Here is a 25943-nt window from a genome sequence, read left to right on the forward strand (position 1 = left end):
CAGATAGAGTAGGAGGTCAGAGGGAGGAAGAGAGAGAGAGAAACATCGAAGTGAGAGAGACACATCGAGTGGCTGCCACCCACACGACCCCAACTGGGGCCGGGGACAAACTGCAACTGAGGTATGTGCCCTTAGTGCAGCGGTTCTCAACCTGTGGGTCGCAACCCCTTTGGGGGTCGAACGACCCTTTCACAGGGGTTGTCTAAGACATAACAGTAGCAAAATTACAGTTATGAAGTAGCAACAAAAATAATTCTATGGTTGGGAGCCACCACAACATGAGGAACTGTGTTAAAGGGTCGCAGCATTAGGAAGGTTGAGAACCACTGCCTTAGTGGGAACCGAACGCGGGACTCTCTGGTCCGCAGGCTGATGCTCTAACTGCTGAGCCAAACTGGCTGGGGCTGATTTTTTTCAAAAGAGAAGAAGGGAGAGAGTGAAAGCAAGAGAGAGAGAGATCCGTTGCCTCCCATATGTGCCCCAACTGGGGATCAAATCTGTAACCTAGGCATGTGCCCTGGCGAGGGGAATCAAGCCCACACCTTTTGGTGTACAGGACAATGCTCCCACCAACTGAGCCACTTGGCCAGAGCTTTAACATACGGTTTTTAAAGTCAACTCTTTTGTAGGGTTCTTCTATAATCTTGGCGGTGACTGGGTGATCATAGAGGTCTTTACCATTGTATTTACTGTTGTTTGCTGTTCTGTAGCTCAACCACAAATACTTTGGTGGCATTGCAATGACTGTTCCAACTTCTCCAGTTGGTTGTTGGGAAACAAGAAGAATTCATAGTAAGAAAACGCGATTCATTTGATACCTCCTGAGAGTTATGAACCCCATACATCGCTTTGCAATTCAAATCAAAGCAGTCAAGAGTTCAGAATAGCCCTGGCTGGTTTGGCTCAGCGGTTGGAGCGTCGGCCTGTGGACCAGAGAGTCCCGGGTTCAGTTCCCACTAGGGGCATGTACCAAAAAAAAAAAAGAGTTCAGAATAAAGATGTGTGTACTAGGATGTCCCATCACAATCTAAGAGCCCTACCTGGAAATACTCTACATGTCCAGTAGTGAAAGAACACTTATATAAATCAGGACACTATTAATCATGTTAAAGAATGATGTAGGAAAATATGTATCAGTGAAAAAAATGAATATATGACTTTAAATTTGCTTTTAAGATAAGATCATATGTGTTGCTAGAAACAAAATGAGAAGAAATATATTGAAACTTTAAAGAAATCTCAGGGTGGGAGACATTAAAAGAGACTAAAAATTGTTGTTGTTTTTTTTACATATATTTCTGTATTTTCTATAATGAGATGCATAATTGTATCGTCTTTATAGGCCTGACTACAGATTTGATGATTTGGGACCTTTTGCAATAAAGTAAAATAGAAACAAAAGCAGTCATGAAAACCATCACTGTTTTTCACTCGGTCGATCAATAATTGTGAGATGCTCTGGGGATATGAAGCAGCTTGGAAATGTGATCGCCCATTCCCGGAGCTCAAGGTCAAGTCCCTTCACTCCTGGGTTGGCCTCCTTTGGGTTCAAACAGCCTAGAAACATAATAAGGACAGTTTTGATTTTCATCTCTGAGTTTTCCTTTTGAGCTACATCAGGAAACGAAAGGGCTCAGAAAGAGAGAGAAACACTCACATATACACGCGTGTGCACACACACACGCACATACTCCCCAAACAATCTAAGTATCTGTGCAGCCTCAATGCTGGTGAATTCTGGCTGAGCATAATGTTTTCCTTCCTCACTTTTCCAGCATATTTCACATAACGTATTTGTAGCTCTATTCAAGGTTCTGGGATGGCATTTGTACGTCAGCTTAGAGGTTTCAAGTTATTCACAGTAATTTATTTTTCATCCTCTCACAGTAATTTGTCACCATCACATTTTTAGGTTTCAGACATACGAAATTGTTGTCATCTCTGGGAAGTTTATTTTAGAACTTTTCCTTATGAGGCTGCAAAAAATGTTTTACAGTTATGTATATCAACTCTGCTCAGCTTATAATTGTGCCTTCATAATGCCAGAATTGTCATTTCAAAAAGAGACACAGAGCGGCCCAATAATTACTTTTAATTAATTTATTTTTGTTACAGATGTTTCTCCTTTTCCCCCCATTGACACCCTCCTCCCGATTCCCCTACCCCACCCAGTTCCCAGCATTGTTGTCTATGTCCATGGTTACACATACATGCATATCAGTTCTGTGATTTATCTCTTTCCTCTCCCCACCCCCTCTTCTGAGCTTTGTCAGTCTATACCCTACTTCTATGTCTCTGGGTCTATTTTGTTCATCAGTTTGTTTGGTTCATTATATTCCACAAATAAGTGAGATCATGTGATATTTGTCTTTCTCTGATTGGCTTGTTTCGCTTAGGATAATACTCTCCAGGTTCCTCCATGTAGTCTCAAAGGATAAGAGATCTTTCTTTCTTACAGCTGCATAGTACTCCATTGTGTATATGTACCACAGCTTTTTTATCCATTCGTCTACTGATGGACACTTGCTGCTCAATATTATTTAGAGACAATTGCCGAAAAGGTTTTATTAAACTAATTTATCTTTTTTATTTAATTCAATCAACTCAGCTATAAATGTTCGACATGATCAGGCTTCTGTTGGTATTTTTATTGGCATATGAAGAGGCATTGCTATGATTACAAAATGCTATCCTTATTTATTATGGGGTATTCAATTTGAAATATTGAATTAATGTGGACATGGGTTTCATTGACCCATCTGTATCTTCACTCCACCCTCTATTTGGTTAATAACACACTTTATTTTTTTTAATCCTTACCCGAGGACACCTTTGCATTTATCTCCAGATTGAGCAGGAGAGAAGGGGGGAAGAGAGAGAGAGAAACATGGATGTGAGAGAGACACATGGAGTGGCTGCCACCCACACAACCCCAACCGGGGCCGGGGCCAAACTGCAACCGAGGTACATGCCCTTAGCGGGAACCAAACCCGGGACTCTCTGGTCTGCAGGCCAACGCTCTAACTGCTGAGCCAAACTGGCCAGGGTCACGCTTTATTTTTTAAAGAGAGCAGCCTGGGTTTAAGTTTGTGGTTATAACAGACTGAAGACAAACTATCGTCCGCATTACCATCAACCATCGAATAGAATTGCTAGTTAAAACGTCAGGACCAGGCTGCAGACAGAGTCTGACTATGCACCTGCGTCCACTTTCAGACTGGTTCTGGAAAGGACACTGGGCAGTGGATCACGATTTAGAAGTTAAAATGTTTGAACACCTGGGGACCTCATTCATAAATTCACTTAGCACATATTTATTGAGACACTGATGTGCTTGGAACTACGGGGGCACAGGGGACGTAGAAGCGAATAAAACGTTAAGAGAATGCATCAGTTCAGTGTCCTTGCCAAAATAAAATTTAAAAAAGTGAAAAAAAAAAAAAGAAGAAGAAGTAAATAAGACATAAATAGTTTAGTATTTATTTTCCCCCTAGGGAGTTATCTGTGTGAAGGCAAATAACTTGTCTGTCTTCATCTCTGCTGTATCCTTAGCAACACCCATTTAATAACTGGAAATAGAATCCCAAACGGGGCCTGACATTTTGTCTCATGAGATAGGAATAGTAGGAAAGCAAACCTTAATTTTTTTCTCCATGTGACATATGTGAGGAATGATATTCATAAGAAAGACCTGCTCACAGGAATACACATAGGTAGGCTTTTTTATTCCACTCAAAAAATATTCCGCCCGGCCGATGTCGCTCAGTGGTTGAGCATCGACCCATGCACCAAGAGGTCGCCAGTTCGATTCCCAGTCAAGGTACATGCCCAGGTTGTGGGCCCAATCCCCAGTGGGGGGCATGCAGGAGGCAGCCAGTCGATGTTCTCTCTCATTGATGTTTCTCTCTCTCTCTCCCTCTCCCTTTCTCTCTCTCTAAAATCAATAAAGAAAAAAAATTTAAAATATCCCTAGATGCAGTTGAATGAGTCAAGTAAATTATTCCCAAAAAATAAACTATGCGGAACCTCTGATTTCTGATGACACATATCACTAGTAATAACGCTGTGATTGACACTGTGGAAAGCCACGGTGGTGGGCCACCATTCCTTGACAGATTTATTTTGATGTTCAAGTGCTTGAAGGATTTATTACTTGTTAGACTCTCCCCTCTGTGATTACTGCAAAGACAGTCTGAATTCCAAGGGCCACAAAGAATCAAATCTCAAGACTGTTACTGTGAACGTTTTTAGACCATCATAGCAGTCAGGAATCAAGCAGTGGATTGATCTGATTTCCAAAATCGAGTGGAGTGATTGTCTTCAAATAAAAATAACCAGCTTCTGCTAAATGAACTTGGTTGATAAGTAATCAAATGGAGACAGAATGGTGTTCTGCAAAGAGAACAGATGGGGACCCAGATGGGTAGCCACCACTGGCGTTCTGCAAAGAGAACAGATGGGTAGCCACCACTGGCTGAGAGGCCTTGGGTAAACCATTGAACCTCTCTAGGCCTCTCTGGGTCCCTTTGAAAAATGTTGCCTGTGAGATTTGTCTTACTGACCTCCACGGTTGCCATGAAAACCACGTGGGAACAGGGATGTGAAAGTTCTGTTTACTGTAAAAGTGCTGTGTATTTGTATTCTTAACCCATTCGTGATACCACGAGTCACTTGGAAATCAGTCCACAAATGGCTGATCTCATTGACGACAGAAGCATAATTGCCCTGTGACCAGCCCACTTTGTCCCTACCAAGCATTCCAGACATTTCAGTGCAGGACCAGCCTCTATGGGAAAAAGTCAAAAGGAGACTGATCACAGGAATTCCACTGGCCCTTCCCAGGGCCCTGTGCACAAAATGGTCCCCTGTGCATTGTTATTTTGCTGTGTTTGCTGATGTCCACAGTTTCCAAGACAATAACTGACCGATAACTGGGTGATGATAAACAGACAGAGTGAGTGTGATGATATACCAGTTTTCTAGAGCAAAGGCCTCTGTATCTCGTCCCTGGGACTGCAGCTGTCACTGGCTACTCTTTCTGCTGGAAGTGTAAATAGAGAATACAGAGGCGGAGTTTCTTTTCAATGCTGAGCAATGACATCAACCAGTTAAGTTTTTCAGAGCTACACACACCAGTGGTTTTGCCTTTTGTTACACGAGCAGGACAAGATGATTCTAGGATCTGACCTGAGCCCCCTACCACTGCCCCAGTTCCCTAGGTCAGAGTTTTGACCTTCACAGTGACCAAGCTCAAGGCTCTGGATTAATTCTTGGCTCACAGCTCTGGGGTGGAAGAGAGGTGGGCGGCTCTGGCTGGTGAGAAGGTCGAGAAGAGGAACAGGGGATCATTCCACGTTGGGTGTTATTGAGCTTTATGTTTTTGCTCATCTTAAGCAGCTGGCCATAAAAGAAATGTAACATACAGCTCAGCTCTGTCCTTGAGAGGTTAAATTTCAATTGGTAGTCGAAACCAACACCAGAAAAAGTTTTGAGAATACTTTAAACAAACAAGTACGTATTATATAACAAGTATGTTTATATAACAAGAATATGAACATCAATTCACTAAATCAATAAAGTGTGCTTAAGTTTTCCACTGAGTTGACTGAACTGAAAAAAAAAAAAAAAAAAGAAATTCATTTGCTTTACTGAATTAGGACCTCGCTTCTTTGTCAATATGCAAAATTCCCGAGTCTCAACTTCATTGATGAGACTGTCAATAAATTGAAAATATACTGGAATGGAAAGAATTCAATTTGGTTAAACTAACAATTATTAAACTTATTTTACATGCCTAAAGTTATGCTGTATAGCAAATCTTTCCAATTTATTCATCTGCGTACATATCCACATGCATAATTCTATAGTAACATGAGAAACACATCCCATGAATAGCAAGTGATTCTCCCACAGACATAAAAATTTACCCTAAAATATAAGCATGCTATGGACAAATGTTACTCGGGATACACAGGCAGAGACTTCAAGGGAAATACACAATTTAAACAAGTAAAGAGGGAAGCTGTACAAGGTCGTGATGCACCCATGAGCCACTGGAGACATATTTTGGAAGGTGTGTGGTGGAAAGTGAGGAGGAGAAAGCGTGGTTAGTAAGCAAAAGGCTGAATGCACCGTGAAGTTTCCCAACATCTTAAGATGATAAGTAGTACTGTATCTGAATTGCTTTAGTATGGGCCACTTGCAAAAACATTCAATATTTCCCTTCCAAGACATAGTAAGCCAAAATATATATATGGAAAGTTCACTAAGTCACTGGTAAATAATCCAGTGTTGACTTTTAATCTAGAAATAACTGGCCAAATTGATCCCAGCCTTCCCGACTACAATTTTCCCCCTGCGGAGTACATTGATTTGTATTACTGTATTGTTTTCTCTCCTTGTTTGTCTTTCTTTTATTATTATTATTTTTTGTTATTTTATTTTCCTACTGGTATAATATATGACCGGGGATATTGAACTTGTATGATTTTTATATATTTTGAGCTCATAAATTCCCTTTACTTGTCACCTTTCCAGACTGAGGCTTTATCTTTTTCTATTCACATGTTATAAAAACAATGCTTTTTATTGATGTATAATGTACAGAAAAGGGTACAGATCATAATTCTTCAGCATGATGAATGTTCACAAAATGAATGCTGTGGGGTAGTCAGCACTCAGATTAGAAACAGAACATTATTAGCACCCCAGAAACCCTGCCCCTTCTCAGGGTCATGTCTCCTCCCCCCTCCCACTACCCCAGGATAACCATTATTCTGATTTCTAATACCAAGTACTGGTGTTGTCTTGTTTTTAAATTTCATACTAATGGGGTCTGATTGTGTATGTGAGAGAGAGAGAGAGAATTCTGTTATTTAACAGTATGTTTCTGAGATTTGCCACCTGAGCAACACTTTGATCATTCTAATTGCTATACAGTATTTTATCATTTGCCTGCCGTGATTTAGGTGTTTTACTACTGATAGACATTGAGGTGATTTCCAGCTTGTGGCTATTATGAATAGTGCTGGCTATGAGCATTCTAGCTCATGTTATTCGATAAATCTGTGCATGGATTTTTGTTGTGTATTTACCTGAGAGTAAGGTTTCTGGGGCACAGGGTATACAAATATTCAGTTTTAGCAGATACCGCCAAACGTATTTCCTACATGATTGTCCCAATTTAGCTTTGCACAGCAGGGCATCAGAGTTCTAGTCGCTCACCTACACTTTGAATTGTCAGTCTTTTGAATTTTAGTGATTCTAGAAGTGTGTAGTTTACATTTGAATTTTTCTAATGATTAATGAGAGTGAGCGCTTTTCATATGCTTGTTGGCCATTTTAATATCCTCTTCTGTGACGTGCTATTGAAGTCTACCCATTCTCCTATTAGGTCATCTATCCTTTCATTATTGATTTGTGGAAATTCTTTATATATTCTGGATACAAGTCCTTTGTCAGGTACATGTACTGCTAATAAATTTTTCTCGGTCTGTGGCTTGCCTTTTCACTCTATTGTTCTTAATTTGAATGTAGTACAATTGATCAATTTTAGTCCTTTATAGTTAGTGGGTTTTATATCCTTTTTACAAAAATTTTGCCTATCCCATGATCATGAAGACATCTTTTACTTTGCTCTAAAATCTCTAGTGTGTAAGTTTTCACATTGAGATCTATAATCAAGTTGGAATTTGGGGAATTGGGGAGGATGGTGTTAAGTAGAAGTCAAGGTTTGGTTTTCTTTTTTTTTCATATGGATATTCAACGAAGTGCTGGATGATATTACTTTCCTTTAGAAGGGTTACCCTGTCTCCTGGTAGTTTATATTAATTACTTGGGGGAAGTTCACTTTAGTCAAATTAGGGCTGAGATGATTTGAAACTCATTTGCCAGTTCTTCCCCTTTAAATTCTTTATTTATACATATATGTATCCATGATCAGTACATTATATTATGTTGTGTTTTACATTTCAGTACAATATTGTGATGTACATCTTGTTCTGTTTCTTTTCTGTTTTCTTCTTACTAAACATTGTGTTTTAAGATTCCATTCTGCTTTACTATATGAGATGGAATTGAACTGGGGAACCAGTTCAGCTTGATCCACACACACCATATGTTCATTTCACCATACATTTATCATATAAGATTTCCCCCCAATTCTTTGCTTCAATGAATGACAGAGAAAGGGTGAGAGGAGGTAGTCCCTGAAAAGCCATACCCTCTCTCAGAACCCTGCTAGATGTTGAAAAGGGTAAACTTGAGTGAACTTGTTTTATTCACAACTGTAACAAGACATGCACAATACTTTTTTTTCCCTAAAAGTTCATAGAATTATACACAAACCATCTGAGTTGGAGCGATCTTTAAAATCTATTCCAAATGCCTCATGTTACAGTTGAAAGAACTGAGGGGCCAAGAGTGGTTAAATGACTTGGTCAAGGTCAATTCACTCATTAGTATTTGTTTAAGTGACCCAAATTCCCTAAGATCACATATTTCTTCCCTTTTAAAATACTCCTTGCTCCCATATTCGACTATAAATGTAAAATAGAGACAATTCTCAAGACACAATTATTAATGTTTTATTGTTACTGGCTCATTCTAAAACCCATAGATCTATTTTTAAATATTTTAGTTTAATTTCTAGCCACACAAATTACATGACTTCCTGCCAACTAAGACTGAAATAGCTACTTACCATTCCTTTCCCATTCCAAGGATATGTCCTGTAGCTTTTCTTTCTTCTCTCTATTATTAAGAAATATTCTGCCTTATCCCCCAGTGCAGAAGACAGAAAAGAGCTCACAAAAACCCACAGAAGGCAGCTCTCTTCAAGTTTACCAAGTGAAAGGGGCACAGGACCTCTGTCATTCTGGTCACTGGACACACAGGGGGCCGTGTGCATCCCTGGCCACCCTCCATGGTAGGGACAGGTCAGCAGCACCACTACCACCTCATGTGTTCCAGCAAAAGCTGCGCTTCGAGGATCGTTGTTTTAAGCCCCTTTGTTCAGCACATCTTTCAGCAGCGTGTATTCTACTAAAGGACAAATTAGCCCGAATCCCACATGGACCAAAGAACTTGGAAGAGTTTCATGATCACAGAACACACAGTCATCTCATAAAAGCCTCTATCTCACAACAGGATTTCAAGGGCTCCTCATGGGACACTGTTTCCCTAGACTTCCCATGTGTTACTCCTTCCTAGAAATGGATTTTCAGCCTAGATGTCTCCTCTTCGGAGAGACCAGCCCTCACCATCCAACCTCCGGTGGCCTCTGTCACAACGCGCTGTTTTATTTGCTCACTTTGGGAATCGCGTGTCCACTGAACCCCACCCAGAATGTAAGCTCTGAGAAGGCAGAGTCCTTGCTCCACAACGTGTCCCTTTCTGGCTTGGAGTACTAACCCAGTGACCAAGTGAACAAGGGCAGGTACCCTTTCAATACGACCGTCAGGCTGGGTCAGCCCCTGGATCTGAACACCGCCTTCACTACTTACTAACTGTAAATTAAGCAAATGGCTTAACTACCATGATTACCCTAAGATAAAAGTGCATATCTCACCAGGTTATTACAGTGGTCAAATGAGATAGATGTGTACAGTGTGCTTGGAACAGGACTTGCCACTAAACACCCTGAATGCACAGTAGTTGTTACTATGCCCATTATTAAAGTCGAGCATATTATTATGAAAGAGAAATGGGGGGGGGGATATAAATATTAAAGTTGAAATCAAAGGGTCCTAATTCAATCACATAAAGCAAAATTTTAAACTAATTAAAACTGAGTTCTTGTTGGCTATCCGAAGTTCTTCATTTCTATAAAGGATCTCGAATTCAACCTTGGTGATAACTCCCTATTATAACAAATTATCATTTGAGATCTTCTCCTTCCCCCAATGCCTTGGTATCCATTTGGCAAATGGAATCTTTTTGTGAACACTTGTGATAAGAATTTTTAAGTAGAAATTTAAACACTTTTTACAGATATGTACTGGCAATGTTTTTCCCTTTGTGTATTCCAGGAAGGTGCTACTTTCTGTTTCTCGGGCTGCTTGGTGGCTTTGGCTACAGGCACCCTGAGAGTTTTGAGAAAACCATTGCTCTTGGAGGACTAGGAATCTAACTGGGAGGAGAGAGACTCCTCTTTCCTTTATTATACCTGGATTCTCCCATAGTGGATGAACGCTTTCATGCAAAACCCCAATTTCCCCACAAACTGCTGGTTCAATCAAAGGAGCAATGAATAGCACCTGGCTATTTGGCCCAGGTTGGGAGGGAGACTGTAGAAGGAAGACCCACCCATTTATTTAATGCAGCCCAGCTCTCGCTCCCTTTCTTCCCCTCTTCCTTCATCTTTCATCTGGGTCTTTTCCTTCCTTACCATGCCCAGTCCAGACTCAGCCTTCCCTGCAGAGAATTTCAGCAGCTACCTCTGAGCCAGGTCAGCCAGAATCTGTGTTGGACAGTGAATTAAAAGCTGGGGCTTAAGGGATCAGGAAGTAATGGTTCACCCAGGCATCTATATGAAGTTGCAAGCTAACTGATGGTAGAGAAAGATCTTAAAACAAGGTGTGAGAGTTTTTATCAACTTTCTGGCTCTTTGATCCTAAATCTGAAAATAGAAAGGAAAGTATGTCTGAAGACAAACTCCAGTTTTAGTCACTTTGCCATTTACTTAATGGTTTCTCTTAAAAGCCTTTCTTGCTTTGTCTCACTAACAAGACAGGTCATTGTGTGAACATATATGTAGACTCTATAGACCAAAACAGTTTTTTCCCACTGAGAGCATTTTCTTCCCAGATTTTTTTCTGTATTTATCCCCAAATTTTAAAATAAAAATCCTGAGGGGATTGGAGGCAGGAAAAGGGAAATTAGACAAATAAATACTGACCCTATCAGAGTGTTTGGGGAAGGGGACACTGGAAAAGTCGGTGTTGGTGCTATCTGTCACTACCAGAACCGATAAGTAGAGACAAGGATTGAATCTTTATGGGCGCTTTATTCAGATGGCTGGCGATCTAAGAAGCCGGTGGGTTATGTACCCTAAAGACCGTCTTACATCTCATCTCAAGCCAACCTTTTTTATAAGGAGAAGAAAGGTGTAGGTAAAGGGTTTGGGATTCAGGGGAAAAGGTTAGTTGGATAAAAGCTGCAGTCAGTCCGGCGGTTTTCCTAGCATCCCTTTATCTGCTGTCTGGTGATTGTCTGGTCGTGGGCAGCTGGGAGGTTGGCTCCCTGGAACACAATGGCTCAGATGCCATCTTGGTTGCCTGCTGTCCTCCTGGGGCACACAGGTTCCTGGAACAATAGCTTTCTACATGCATTACTTACCAAGCCTATTAACTATATAACTAAAGCTAAACATTTTTAACTTCTTGAGTTCCCCGTCATTCCCCCACTGTTGGTCTTTAGCTTCTTTCTGAGATTGGTTTCATCTGGATGTAATCATTTTGCTGTTGAGCATGTATCTTAGCATTACAAAGATTAATAGCAGATCTACACAAGGGGGCACATTGTATGCAACCACAAGCTATGATACTGCAAAAGATGAAAAGGAGGCAAACGACCAATGTCTCTCTAAGACCAGTAATACTAGGCAGCCAGGAGGTTAGTGTAGACATATCAACACCAAAGACTCCTTCTCTTTGTATTATCTTGGACACTATTTCATTTACTTGCTTCAGTTTATCCTCTATGCGCTGTGAATTATCAGTCAGGTTAAAACAGCAGAATCCTTTAAATTCTTCACATCCGTGATTATATCTTAAAAGCAGGTAGTCTAGAGCTGCATGATTTTTTAACACTGTTTCTCTGCCTTGCGCTAGTTCTTGACCGATGGCACCAATGATTTGAGAGGTGGCATTCAAAGCCTTTACCATAGCGCAGGCTAAGCTACTTATTTCTATATTCCAAGAGGTTACCATGACTGGCATTACAAATATTGTCAAGGATCTATACTCAGCAGGGCTAAAAAGGTGCAAATCACTGTTACAATCAGGTACAAGGGAGAGTTCCCGTCGAGCCCGGGGCTTCTGAGGCATGAACAACGTCAGTCTTCCTAGAGAGCATGGTCCTCCAGAGCTCTTTGCTGGAACATAGGAATAAACCGTCCTTCCGCATATTAGAAACCATCCTTTGGGCAATTTGATGTGACCCAACACATAAGATACATGAGTGGTTGTGTTGCAGTTCATCTCCACATCTGCTGAAAGCATGAAACAATTTCTAACACAGTTGACAAAAGTTACACACTCCCCCGTGGGGGCTACATTAGTGACTTTCAATGAAAACATTTCCCTGTCCTTCAGCATTACCGCAGGTCCCCAGTGATAAATATCAGAATAGGTTACGTTCTTACTGATATCCTGAAAAAAGAAATAATTTCGAATGCTTCCCAGGGGGGTGCAAACACCAACAAGAGATGAACTGAAAATTTGCTCAACATGCGTTCCTTCTGCAAGACAAAAGTCAGAGATGTTTAGAACATTTTTTGCTAAATATACCCAAATATTTTCATCTCGTTTGAAAGGACTAGGTTTTCCATAGCATGGGGTTGAACAAAAAGTAACAAAAAGAATGTAAGTCATTGTTTTCGAAAGATGACTCTCGGGTCTTCTTGCGGTTGGGTGGCCCATTGTTCTTCTGGTGCTTTCTTTACTCTGGTGGAATGAATCCAGGGTTTTAGTCCTGCCAGTGTCACCTCGGCTGGAGTGGTGATCCGTGTGTCCCAAGGTCCAGTCTTCTGTTCTTCTAGTTGGTTTTTCTGGGGATCCTGTCTTCCAAGTCTTGAGTTACATCTTATCTCCAGGCTCAAAGGAATGTAGCAAACCTGTGGGGCAGAGGTTTCCAGTACATGCAAGGTCATTAACTACAGGTAAGGTCTGACTTAAATGCTGTGCATAGTTCTGTACCTTCACTTCTTGATCTAGATACATCTCTCCCACCCCAATCATAGCCTGAAATGGTCGCCCATACGCAATTTCCTGAGGACTCAATTGAATCCCACTTCGAGGCGCCACCCTATCCTGAGCAGGGCAATAGGTAAAACATGATCCCAATGGCGATAAGTTTCTTGACACAGTTTGGCTATATCTTTCTCCAAGAGGTGATTCATTTTCTCTACCTTCCCAGAAACCAGATGACTCCATGCCATGTAGAGTCTCCACTTGATTCCTGACAGTTGACTAACTTCCTGTGTAATTTCTGAAACGAAGGCAGGTCCACTGTCACTGTGGATGCTGCCGGGTAGGCCAAAGCAAGGCTTTCACTACCTCTGTGGATTTGTCCTCTTCTAGCAGGCTCTACCCATCCTGAACAGGTGTCAACAAAGACTAACAAATACTTCCACCCTAGGCCCCTCGGCATCTGGGTGAAGTCTGTTTGCCAGTCCTCAAGTGGGCCTTGTTCTCGGTATTGTTTCCCTTCTTTCTTTTGATGGGGCTCTGTCTTGGGGTTGTTCTCTGGCACACAACATATCTAGCTATTACTTTTCCTATGGCTTTAGAAATTCCAGGACCTGTGAGCCATGGTTTGATACAGGTGGTTAATGAATCCTTTCCATAGTGAGTAGCTTCATGCAAATGCTTCATGACTGGCTCAACTAAATTTTCAGAAAGCAGAATAACTCCTTTCTTATTCTTTCTCCATCCCCTGTCAGGATCTTCTTCATCACAAGTCCAGCTCTTAGCATGCTCTGAGTCCACAGTCGAATATTCAGGGTCACATTGTGACGGGTCTAGAAGAGGTACCAAAGGCATCATAAGCATTCCTTTAGCGGCCTCTTCTGCTGCCTGATCGGCCAGATTGTGTCCTATCGCCACAGCAGTGTCCTCTTTCTGATGCCCGGACAGTGCGTAACTGCTCCCCGTAAAGGTACCTGGACAGCTTCTAGTAATTTAAAAATTTCTGCTATAACCTTAATTCCCTTTTTATTGAAGGTTAATAGTCCTCTTTCCTTCCAGATCGAACCATGTGCATGCAGAGTTGGGGAAGCATACTTCAAGTCGGTCTGCACGGTCACTCCAGTGCCCTCGTCAATGCAATTAGTTAGTCTTTCTGAGCAGAGGTCCCCGGCAGTAAGACCTCGGCTTCTACTATTCCTTCAAGAGTCACAACCGCACATCCAGCCTTTCTGTTCCCTTTGTCCATATAACTGCTTCCATCTACATGGAGTCTAGGCTGCCTCTTCTAGAGGTTGGTCCTGTCAATCAATTCCTCTAGAATAAACTTCATGATTTCAGCCCAGTCATGCATTAATGTGGCTGAGCCAGGCTCCGGGAGAAGGGAGGCAGGATTTAACTTACTTACAGTTTTGAGGGAGACCTTGGGATTGTTGGGAAGCAGTACTTGGTACCCGCCCATTCTTCCAGCCATGAGCCACACCTTCCCTTTCTGCTCCAGGAGGCTCAGCACTTGGTGGGGAGCTCAGATGGTGCTGGCTGCCCACGGAAAACATTTCTGCTTCCTGTAAATGCTTGTAGGTGGCTGCCACAGCTCCCAAGCAGGCTGGCCACCCTGGACCGTGTGATCCAGTTTCTTTGACAAGTATGCCATGGGTTACAAATGTCACAGCATTTCGGCAATGCCCTGCCTTTCATGAACATATAATTAAAGGGGCTTCTGTATAGGTTTGGAAGCCCCAAGGCTGGTGCAGAAACCAGATGTGCCTTCAGGGACTCAAAAGCCTGAGTGCACCGTCTCGTCCGTTCTAAGGGCTATATCCTGGTCCTTCAGAGCTTCACGCAGTGGTTCGCCATGAGCCCAAAGTTTGGAATCCAAATGTGACAGCAGCCCCCCATTCCCAGGAATTCTCTTAACTGCTTCCTGGTATTGGGAACCTCCATTCGAATTATGGTTTCTTTTCTGTTTCCAATAAGATTCCTTTGTCAGCTTCAAGCAAGAACCCAAGAAACTGTACTGCTCATTGGCAAATCTGGGCCTTCTGTGCTGATAGCCACAAGATGCCCGAGGGTTCAAGGTAGCTATAGTATTAGGTCAACATCGCCTCCTTCTGATTTTAGGCCCTTTAAGTCCTGGCTCAGGGTCTCCCCCTAAATTGTGGACGGTTTCTGGGGGGGGGGGGTGACTTTAATAGGTTGCTGTAATAATTGAACCTGTGGGCCCGTCACTCATCCTCGGGGCTATTTTCTTTCCCCAGCATGACACTCCTGTTCTCAGACCCTGACTTCCTTCCCCCTTGCTCAGGGCATTCATTTCCCTACGCCCCTTTCCTTTGCACTGCGCGCATTGATCGGTGCAGGCTCCTTAGACAGGGGTCGGGCATCGCCCCGACGGAATTGCCCCGAAGCCTGTCCCAGCAAAACAGTGGCTGCTCAGGCCTTTTCCTGTTCCCTGTTTTTAGACACCTGTCCACTAACTGGGGAGGACTCATGCCCAGTCCCCCTCTAACTTCTGAAGTTTCTCTCTGGTGTCAGGTGCACTTTGAGAGATAAAGGTCGTATTCACATTCTAATATTTTCAGGGGCTTGTGGGTCTGAATCAGTATATTTTCTATAGGCTTGGCAGGTTCTTTCCAGAAACTCAGAGGGGTCACAGATGTGGGGTTTTATGGTACCAGATTCAGGCTTTTCTGCTTAGGGACTTCTTTCTTCAGTCCCTCAAGGATGTACCTCTTACAAGGCTCTAAGAGAGGAAGGCCATTCTCACTGGGGTCCCACCTGGGCCCCACGAAAGGTATTGCCTTAGTAGGGTCGGAAGCCCAACTGGATTTCCTTGGTGAGTCTCTGAGCCTCTTCATTTGCTTTATCCAGTTCCGACCTCTGCTCATCTCCGGTAAGCAAAATATTCAGTGAGGGTTGTATACCTGCCCAGCTGGGATGGTGGGTGGCAAAAACTAAGCCAGTCATTGTAGTAGGATCATCCCTATAAGGACTTGAGTTTTTCCAGTTTAACAGATCCGACATAGAGAATGGGGTACGTGCCCCGTGATACCCAGCGGGCTGGCCCTCTGGCCCTATTCCCACTGGAAATCTTCACAAAGGCTGTTGCCCTGCCCTGGTAGGGGCTTGTCCTCCACCGAATTCGGTTCCCTGGCCAGTTCAGGACAGAGACCAGCTTAGTTAGGCTCACCTCCTCTGGCTTCCATGGCCCAGTCGGGAGGAAGGTCCCCAGGGCTGGAGGGGCCATGGGGACCCTGGTCACGCTCACAGCAGACACAACAGCCAGAGCTTCTGCTATTGACCACAGGCAAATTCCCTCTCCTCTGGGCCATTAGCCTGTTTCCTTTTAATCCTGCATCTTTGGTGCGTAAAGTCATAAAAGCTTGTACATAAGGGATTTGTCCCATTTCCCTGATCTTTGACAAAGCAGCTCAAATTGCAGTGTAGTATAGTCATTTAAAGACCTGTTCGGCAGCCAGATTATACATAAACCAAACAGTATTACAATAAAAAGTCATTTTCTTTTTAGTCACAGGTTTATAAGCATAGATTGACCGATCAGCCAAAACTCGCCCCAAAGGGCTGTTTCCCAGAACGGAGGCTCCCCCACCCCCACCCCCACCCCCAATCCTTACCAGACAAAGCTCTGATATAGCACACAAACCAAACACCTTAATTCCTTAATTCCTGACACTCCACCTAAGTGTAACTCGGGACTGTAATCCTGCACCAGAAAGTGCAGCAGTTCAATCGAAAGTCAAGGCGACAGGGACTAAGTGCTGAGAGTCCCTAAGTGGAATCACTTGGCAGCTGCTAGGGCGTCTCCAAATCTGCACCCCAGGGCTCCCCAGTCCAGGCAGCCAATGGGATTCCCCGCCAAATACCCAAACTTACCGGAGTCCCGAAGCTATCCCAGCAGAGTCAGCACAATATGAAACCAGAAAAGTCAGGGTGTGTGCTGCCTGTCACTGCCAGAACCATCCAGTAGAGACAAGCATTGAATCTGTATGGGCACTTTATTCAGATGGGTGGCAATCTGAGCTTATGTATCCTCAGGACTGTCTTACATCTCGTCTCAACCCAACCTTTATAAGGAGAAGAAAAGTGTAGGTAAGGGGTTTGGAATTCAGGTAAAAACTTAATCAGATAAAATCTGGACCGTCCAGAGAGTCTTCCCAGCATCCCTCCATCTGCAGTCTTGTGATTGTTAATCCTCACCCAGGGAGAAAGGCATATCAGTTGGCTGTCTCCCACACGACCCCAACCGGGGCCAGGGATCGAACCACAACCGAGGTACATGCTCTTGACCGGAATAGAACCTGTGACTCTTTGGTCTGCAGGCCAACACTCTAACCGCTGAGCCAAACCAGCCAGGGCTGTCTGGTGATTCTTTATCTGTGTCCTGGTCAGCAGGAGGTTCTCTCCCTGGAGCACAGTGGCTCAGATACCATCTTGGTCGCCTTCAGTCCTCCTGGGGCCAAAGTTTCCTGGAACAATAGTGTTCTACGTGCATTAATTACTAAGCCTATTAACCGTGTAACTAAAGCTAAACATTCTTAACTTCTCGAGTTCCCCACCAAAGGTACTGTGAATTTTTTTCTTTACAACTTGAAATGTCTCTCCGTATGTTCCTTTATAATCCAGGCTGGTAGCTCCTTGCTTTCTTCTGATCTCCCATGCCTCCATAGTAGTCTGAGAGTCCAGGATGGGAGTCCGCGAGGTGGGTGCTATTATCTACACCAGCATTCGAATGTAGAGAGTTATTTTTAAGGTGCAAATTCCCGGGCACCTCTGAGGTGTATCCCATTTATATGTTTTTAAATACGCACCCCCAGAAGATCCTGATTGCACCCAGTCTGAGAGTTCCCATTTTAGGGTGACAGCACACCATAAATGCCATGAGGTTAAGTACAAGGCTTCTCCTTGTTGGGTGCCCATCCTATTCCTGGCACATAGAGGGCACTTATTCCATATTTGTTTATAAATTCACACATAGGGACACACTTTGTAATCTGTCCTCACCTACATTTCATCCTCTAGAACTCTGCAAATCACTTACCAAATGGATTTTTTGTTTGTTTGTTTTGTTTTTTTTTAATCCTCACCTGAGGATAGTCCCCATTTATCTTCAGATAGAGGGGAGGGAGGAAGAGAGAGAGAGAGAGACACTGACTGGCTGCCTCTCATATGACCCGACCAGGGCCAGGGACCAAACTGCATCCGAGGTACGTGCCCTTGACCAGAATTGAATCCATGACTCTTCGGTCCACAGGCCAATGCTCTAACTGCTGAGCCAAACTGGCCAGGACAGCAAGTAGTTCTTAATCAGGAGAGGGGGCAGGGAGGGAGCAGAGACTGCTTTGGGAAACCAATGAAAGCTAAAGCAAAATTTGGCCTACACTTTCGGGGAATTCACAATCTTCCCTGAAACTCGTTCATTGTTTCTGTTTATTCATTCACTCATTATGCATCTTGTAACGCCCCTACTGGGCACCAGCAGGGGCTCAGAGCTGTGAGGAACCAGATTATGAACAAGGCTTAGGCAAGATTTCCAGCTAGGGGATGGTCACAGATGTTCTTGTCCCCTTCTCTTCAGATTTGGAGAGAAGACCTCCAAAATTTGGCCCGCAGTAGAAGAAGAAAGAATGTAAATGGGATTTGGAGCTCTTACCACCTCTGGCCTTGTCACCTAGAAGTGTCATGATATGTTTTATCACTCTAACTGGATCTCTGTAAGACAAGGCCCACATCCCTTGTATGCTGAGCAAGGTACCTGAGATATATCGACAATACATAATGGATGTGTGCATTTGGGACGAGTAGGAAGAGGTGGTAGATATTGAGGGAAGGTAGTCTGAGTGACTGCTAAGAATAAGGAAGTGGGTGGCACCTGGTTCTGCTGACTGATTTAGGAGCCCCAGTTCCTAGTTTGCAAACCAACCTTCCTCAGATACATAGAAACTCTAGGTAACACACTAGGCAGGTTTTTGTTTTGCTCTGATTTGTTTGTTTTACCTGTGAAATCTGAAATGAGGATCTAGGGCTCCAGGAACAATTTCTAGCAGTGGTATTTCAAGCCAGTCCCTTGACCTCTGTGAGCTTCGATTTTCTTCCAGTGCAAAACGACAGAGGGTGGGGATCGGGGAAAGCAAGGTATGCTCTTAAGGTCCGGTTGAGACCCGCATTATTCTACTGGATGAAAGGCAAGCATCGAAAGGCCCAAGTTGCCGTCCCCATACCCATACTCATTAGCATCCCTGTCGTATCATGTTGGGGCAGGCTAAGGGCTGTGATGTGATTTCCTGTCACAGTTATTATTTCTTTGGTCTAATGTTTAATATTTATTGCTGTGTTTCAAGTGCAAGAGAGTTAACTCTAGATGATCTATCTACTAGCACATTTCTGTAATTATTTGTAATCTTCCAGCGTCTCCTCTTCTACCAACTGGTGGAGTTCCTAACCATCGACAACAGAAGACCTGGGGCAAAGCAAATGTTCTTTGAGAGTCTGAAGCCTAGAAGGCTGGAGCGGGGAGCTTAGAGAAGGGATGTGCTTGACCTTGTTCGAAGGCTTTTACCTTGGACTATCGGCATGCATAGTACTCCGTTTTGTGTCTGTTTGTTTTTGTTAATCCTCACCCAAGGATATTTTTTTCCATTGATTTTTAGAGAGAGTGAAAGAGGAGAGGGAGGGAGAGAGAGAGAGAAACATTGATGTGAGAGAGACACATCAATTGGTAGGTGCCTTTGACCAGGAATGGAACCCATGACCCTTTGGTCCGAGGACTGATGCTCTAACCACTTAGCTACACTGGCCAGGACAGTACTCCCTGTTTTGTATTAACTATACCACCTTCTCTATCCCATGATTTAGAATAATTTAGGGCTTGCTTCTGTAATAATTGTATTTATTTTCTTCAAAATGCAAAAGATATGTGTATATCTATGCCTTATTTCTCCTTTAAGGGTCTAACTAACAAGAATACCAGAGGGAAATGTGATATTTTATAATATATAGTCTACATTAACAAAAATTCATTCTATTTAGTTATGTTTCTATTTTCCTTTTATACCAGGTATCGTTAAAACATTCCAGGATCATCCGATCGAATTCCACAGGGATTAGTGATCAACAAGAAAGTTCAGACGTGAAAATCTGATTGCTTATCTGTGAGTAGAGTTTATGCGACTTGGGGGTTGGGTGGGTACTCTTCTCTTAACAGTTATATAGCCTCTCGCCTGATTTTCTAAATTCTTTTTTTTTTTTTTTTATCCTCACCCAAAGACATTTTTGTTTTTTGTTCAGATAGAGTGGGAAGGAAAGAGAGGAAGAGACAGAGAGAGAAACATCGATGTGAAAGGGACACATCGAGTGGTTGCCACCCACACGACCCAACCAGGGCCGGGACAAACTGCAACTGCGGTACGTGCCCTTAGTGGGAACCGAACCCGGGTCTCTCCAGACCGCAGGCCAACATTCTAACTGCTGAGCCAAACTGGCCAGGGCTGATTTTCTAAATTCTTGCACCTAAGGATGCACTGTGAGAAGCCAAGCTTTGCGCGATGCCCCCATTGTTTACTTACCAGGCAACCTATCAAGTTTGAAAGGAATTATTTTGTAATATGATATTTAGCTTTATTTTTCACTTTTTCTGGCATATATAATATCTTAAGCAAAGCACTCTCCTGTCAATAATGAAGTCCTTACTTCCTGCAAAGAATGCTGATGACTTAAGCGAATGAAGAGAAGATGAGTCAGTCTACCAGGGGGGCTAAGCTCCCTTTGCACAAAGTCTGGAGATGTCAGGAGTATTACGTACCCCTCCCTTTCAACAAACTCTCCTTAGCTCGGGGAGAAAGTCTACCAGCAGGTCTACCTGGGGAGCAGGAAGAGGGGATTTTAAAAGGTAGGGAGGGGATGAGAAACTAAAGGAAACTTGACTTGTTCACAATTTTACCCAAGTTGACATCAGTAGGAAGGCATGTTTTTCAGGAATTTAGCATGCTTCTCAGGTGATTATTGTTTCAGGATTATATCGGTTACACCCTGTATTAATTTGCTATGGCTGCCATAGCGAAATACCACAGACTGGGTGGCTGAAACAACAAAGATTTATTTTCTCAGAGCTCTGGAGGCTAGAAGTCCAAGATGAAGATGTCGGCAGCCCTAGCCAGGTGGCTCAGTTAGTTGGAGCATTGTCCTGTACACCAAGATGTTGTGGGTTTGATTCCAAGTCAGGGCACATACTGAGGTTGTGGGTTCGATGCTCAGTTGGGGCATATACAGGAGGCAACAGATCGATGTTTCTCTCTCACATTGATGCTTCTTTTTTTTCCTCCCTTCCTATCTTTCTAAAAATTAATAAGAACATATCCTTGGGTGAGAATTTTTTTAAAAAGATGTCAGCAGGTGTGGTTTCTTCTGAGGGCCCTCTCCTTGACTTACAGGTGACCATCTTCTCCCTGTATCTTCACATGACCATCCCTCTGCATGTATGTGCCTGCACCTCTTTCTCTCTCTCTCTTTCTATGTGTCCAAATTTCCTCTTCCTATAAGGACACCAGTCATATCAGGTTAGGGCCCATCCTAGTGACCTCATGTTAACTTAATCACTTCTTTAAAGACCCAGTGTCCAAGTAGAGTCACATTCTGAGCTCCTGGGGATTAAGACTTCAACATATGGACTGGGGGAGGGACGCGGTGCAGTCCATAATACCCATCATTATTTTTTTCTCTAATATGCTGATGTTTTGTTTATTGCTTATGGATCTCTCTCTAATTCTCCTCTTCATATCATCCTCAGAACATTTGTTATTTTCCCTACAGTTTGCTATTGTCCTTCATGTTTACAGCTCTCATTTCCCTGAGACATTTCATAATTTTTGAAATAAAAGGGTATGCCTTTTATATCTCCCATAGCACTAGAGGAGGGTTGTATACAGTAAACATTTGATAATTTTTATTAAATGACTGAATGAATGAATGAATGAATGAATGGATATATTAAATGAAGCCCTCTGACTACGATGTATGATCATTAGTGGTGCTTTCTCTTCACTGGCTGTCCCTCTGTCCCCTACAAACTGATAGAAACAGTCAAGGTCAAGTCCAGACAGGGGCTGAAAGAAAATGACTGAGGCTGAGAGTTACCTCTCTCCTCAGAGAGGCAGGAAGGAGAGAGTAAACAGCATGAATTTACCCCAGATAGGGTCACTCTTCCTTGAGAACATTGTTTGGGAACCAAGAGGGAAAGACAGTGAGTTTTCATTGAGACTTACTGAGACTTACTGAGTTTAAGGGCCCGTGGGACATCCAAGGGCATTTGTCTAGACCACAGGGATATATACAAGTCTAAAACTCAGGTGGGAACTGGAGACAGAGATGTTCACAGTCATAACCTATACATAGGAATTAAAACCATGACAGTGGGTGAGGCCACCCAGAGAGATTGTGTGGAGGGAGAAGAGCTGTGGTTTAAAAAATTGTATTTAGCAAGTCTCACTGATAAATAACAGGACAGGGACCCTCGCAAGAGGAAGGAACCTCCATGCTACTTCTCAGGAGGGTTTGTAAGAGCATGTATATTAGCCAGTGTAGATGTCTATCTATTTCTGTCCTCTCATTTCTTTGATCCTATTTTATTCCTTCTCTTTTCTTCTCTGTTGTAGGATATGCCTCAAACCATTCCTGGGGGGCTTACCCTACCCAACTTTCCTCCCTTCTAGCTAACTCCACTCATGAGCAAGTGTTTAACTTCCCAGCTGCCTGTCCAGGGGTCTCACATATCAAGACCTTCCTTAGGGACTATTTTATGATCAGACTGGACAATAGGAGAGGCCCAGGATTAGACCTTTAATGTCCAAAAGGACAGAAGACAGGTCCTTTCCAAGGTCAGGTGCCACGGAATATTGAATGTCTTGTCTAGGCAGTAGAGGGACCAGTTTGGGGGAATGTCCCTCTTTTACTTCCTGAACTCCCTCCTTAGTCCATTGTTCCCTGTTGATCTCCCACACCACCTGTGTTTTAGAGGAAGCTTTGGAAACATTTTAGGCTTTCACAGCATGGCCAGAATGGGGGCTGGTGGAGTGTATCTGGGCGATGGGTCATGACGGCCATAACAAGCTTCTCCCCTCTGGGCTCCACCATCAAATGTCATTTCTAATGAGGCCATGTTTACTCTGCACTGAATTTCCCTAATTTTTCCTGCTTCCTGTGATGCAAGTAAAACAGAAAAAGGTATTTGTTTCTCTTTGTTTTCTAGAGCGTTACTGCTTTTCCTTTAAGTTCCTTCCTTGCTTTTCTTTTTTTCCCCCTTTTTCTCTCTCCCTTGGTTCTCTTCCTGGAGCAGAAACCCTTGATTTTTCTTTGAATTGTCTGATTATTAGCAAAAAGAGGCTATCAGAGGTCTGGAAGCTTCCTCCTTCTTCTCGGCATATCCCCACCTATTTTTTAAGTAATGAACTTTGACACACCAACTTTCTTCGAGTACCTTCTTCTATACTTTCCTCTTAGTGTTCTCTGAGTAGCCAGGGAAAAGATGCCAGTTTTCTCATAGCTACCCAAAATGTCGATGACACCTGAGTCAGTGATTTTATGCAAATTGTTATTGACCTATAAGATGAAAGGAGAAAATTTGAAGTCAAGAGAAAACAGTTCTGCAATCTATGAATGGCTTAGGTGGGGTGTTCCAAATGAATGGTGGCCAGTGGCCAGCATAGGTGCCTCCCGACTGTGTTTCATTAATTTTGGGCAGCTTAAGGATTTGGAGAGAAAGATAATTTTCCTATGAACATGTAAAAGAAGTGCTTTGAGTCGTGCGCAGGACTTGCCCTTGTTTTAGAACAGCATAAATGGGAGATTTTATGATCACTGTGGGCCAATAATTTTGGAGTCACTTGAAGCTCCAGATGGAGTGGAAAGAGAAGGTTTCTTTCTTCCTATTTCCTTGAGTTTTACTGAACAAGCCTCCTTGGACACCCTTGACAGAGTGTTGGGTCTTCTGTTTAGTTCAAGTGTGCCCACACTTGCTAGAGCAAGATCTAAAGGGGTCTTTCTTACACTGAGAGTCTTTTCTACAGATTTCTGAATGGGGCTCATCTGTGAGAAAGTCTTGAATCCACTCCTTCCCTGAGTCTTACCCCAAGGAGACGGCTTTCAGGTTCTTGTCATGGGAGGAAAAGGATGAGCTCAAGTTTGGTTAGGGATTAAGAGGACATGAGGAACATGGATTCCCATGGTTTCCTGACATTCTGGAAACCTTCATAATAAAGAGGGTAAGAGGACATTCCAGTATCACTCCGTACAGATTTTTAAACTTTGGCCAAATGATGGCATTTTCCTGACCAGGGAAATACACCAGGCCTTGAGCAGCACCTCCATGCAAGCACACATCCCTCCCTAGCAAGGCTATTGATGGAAAGGACGCCAGAGTGGACACCCCAAGATGGGGGCACAGATAGCAGTGAGGAAAACAAACAATGGTGCCGGGAGCTCTTTTCTAGAACTCTCCAGCCTTTAGTTCCGGTAAGCACGTGTATGCAGTAAAGAGAAAAAGAATGATTGTTATATAGCTTTCAACCAAAACTCTCAAAAGTCTTACCTGAGGCTCCCACTGTGATAGAATGTGTACAGTTCAAGGGCACAGACTCAACTGCTTCCAAACTCTGCTTTGGGATGCGCAACGAAGCAAAGTTGTGGACATCTTCCACTATTCCATGCGACAGACCTCCAACAGGATTGAGCAGGATGTGAGCATTCAATCCGAGGAGGGGGAAAAAATCTGAGACATTTTCCTTCCCACTGTTCTCTGTATGCCAGGTCCAACTCAATGTCAAATTAAATCTAGATTTTTTTAATTGACTTTTACTAGAGAAGACGGCAGAGCTGCATTCCCTGAAATAGACATTTCAGGCCAAACTTATTACTTAGATTTTTTCCTCCTCTTTCTTGCTAATTCAAAACAAAATGTCTATCATTCACTCTCACACCAGCCTTTAAGAGCTGGAGACAAATGGAGTCTGAATATTCACGCCCATGTGGTACAAATGAGCTGTGATTTCAGGATGCTGGCTGTTTCTCTGACAGGGGAAAAGAGCGGTTGACTAGTTTAATATTTTTGGCTGAAAACACTTTGTTCAAGAGGGATGGAAAAGGCCAACATTAATATTGAGTCCTGTTATTTAATGACCAAAAATGATATACCGTGGAATGGAGCATCCTGAGTTTGGGAAAAAGTGTGTTGATCATATCCAGACATGCAGAGGGGGAGGGAACACAAACACATGGGGGCCGGAAGGAAGGAGCATTTCTAAAAGCACTTTCTCCCAGTTCTTCAAAGAATTCCACCCATCAGTATATTTTGCCCATGATTGCAAATCTGATTCCATCACGGACTTACAAACTTTATAAACATAAAAGACGTTTGTTGCAATGAGAGACTCTGGGGACATATCTAACTGCCTCCCCCAGATCGCTTGCTAATGGTTTCGAAATGAAAGATGCAGTTGTAAGTTGGGGTTGTTGGAGAGCCTTGTGACCACTATTAGCACCATCTGTCTTTTTCTTGTTCTTCAAACATATATATTCCGTCACTCATTAATTTATTCGTTCTACAGCTGTCTGTTGAATTGGACCTTCTCCATCCCAGGTGCTATATTAGGTCTGGGATGCATTAGCAATTCTGGTGTTCCTTCATTTTCTCCTATAAAACGGACTCTTGTTTTAGTCAATGCAATGGAAAATTTGGTGAATCCAATAATGTGTTCATTGACGTAAATTGTGATTTCTGATACTTTTATTTGTTTTTCATTGGCCTCATCTTGGCAAAGAGTCATAATATTTTAAATTTCTCTGCCCCCTCACCCACCTATCATACTTAATTATGTGGTTTATAGACAAAACACTGCCATGCACTGGCTCTATCTGTAATTCTACTTTTCTGGAAATCGCTTTGAAGAATGATGCATAATTGCCCCCGATGTTAGGTTTCCTAAATTCCGGTTTTCGTGAAACATTTTTTAAAGGGGGGGATATAACTGT

General features: G+C 42.9%; 1 protein-coding gene across 8 annotated transcripts in view; it reads left to right on the top strand.

Annotated features, from left to right (window-relative positions):
- CALD1 (caldesmon 1) overlaps positions 1–25943 on the top strand; it is a 208539-nt gene that overhangs the window by 56271 nt on the left and 126325 nt on the right. For 6 of the 8 annotated variants that reach the window (XM_036246739.1, XM_036246738.1, XM_036246737.1 and 3 more), the window contains exon 2: positions 19981–20074. The gene's annotated coding sequence lies outside the window, so the exon portion shown is untranslated. Of the gene's footprint in view, positions 1–14179; positions 14200–18646; positions 18675–19980; positions 20075–25943 lie in introns of those variants that run through there. The other 2 variants (XM_036246740.1, XM_036246742.1) reach the window with 2 other exon arrangements.

Source organism: Molossus molossus, unplaced genomic scaffold (assembly GCF_014108415.1).
Source record: "Molossus molossus isolate mMolMol1 unplaced genomic scaffold, mMolMol1.p scaffold_m16_p_7, whole genome shotgun sequence".
NCBI lineage: Eukaryota > Metazoa > Chordata > Mammalia > Chiroptera > Molossidae > Molossus > Molossus molossus.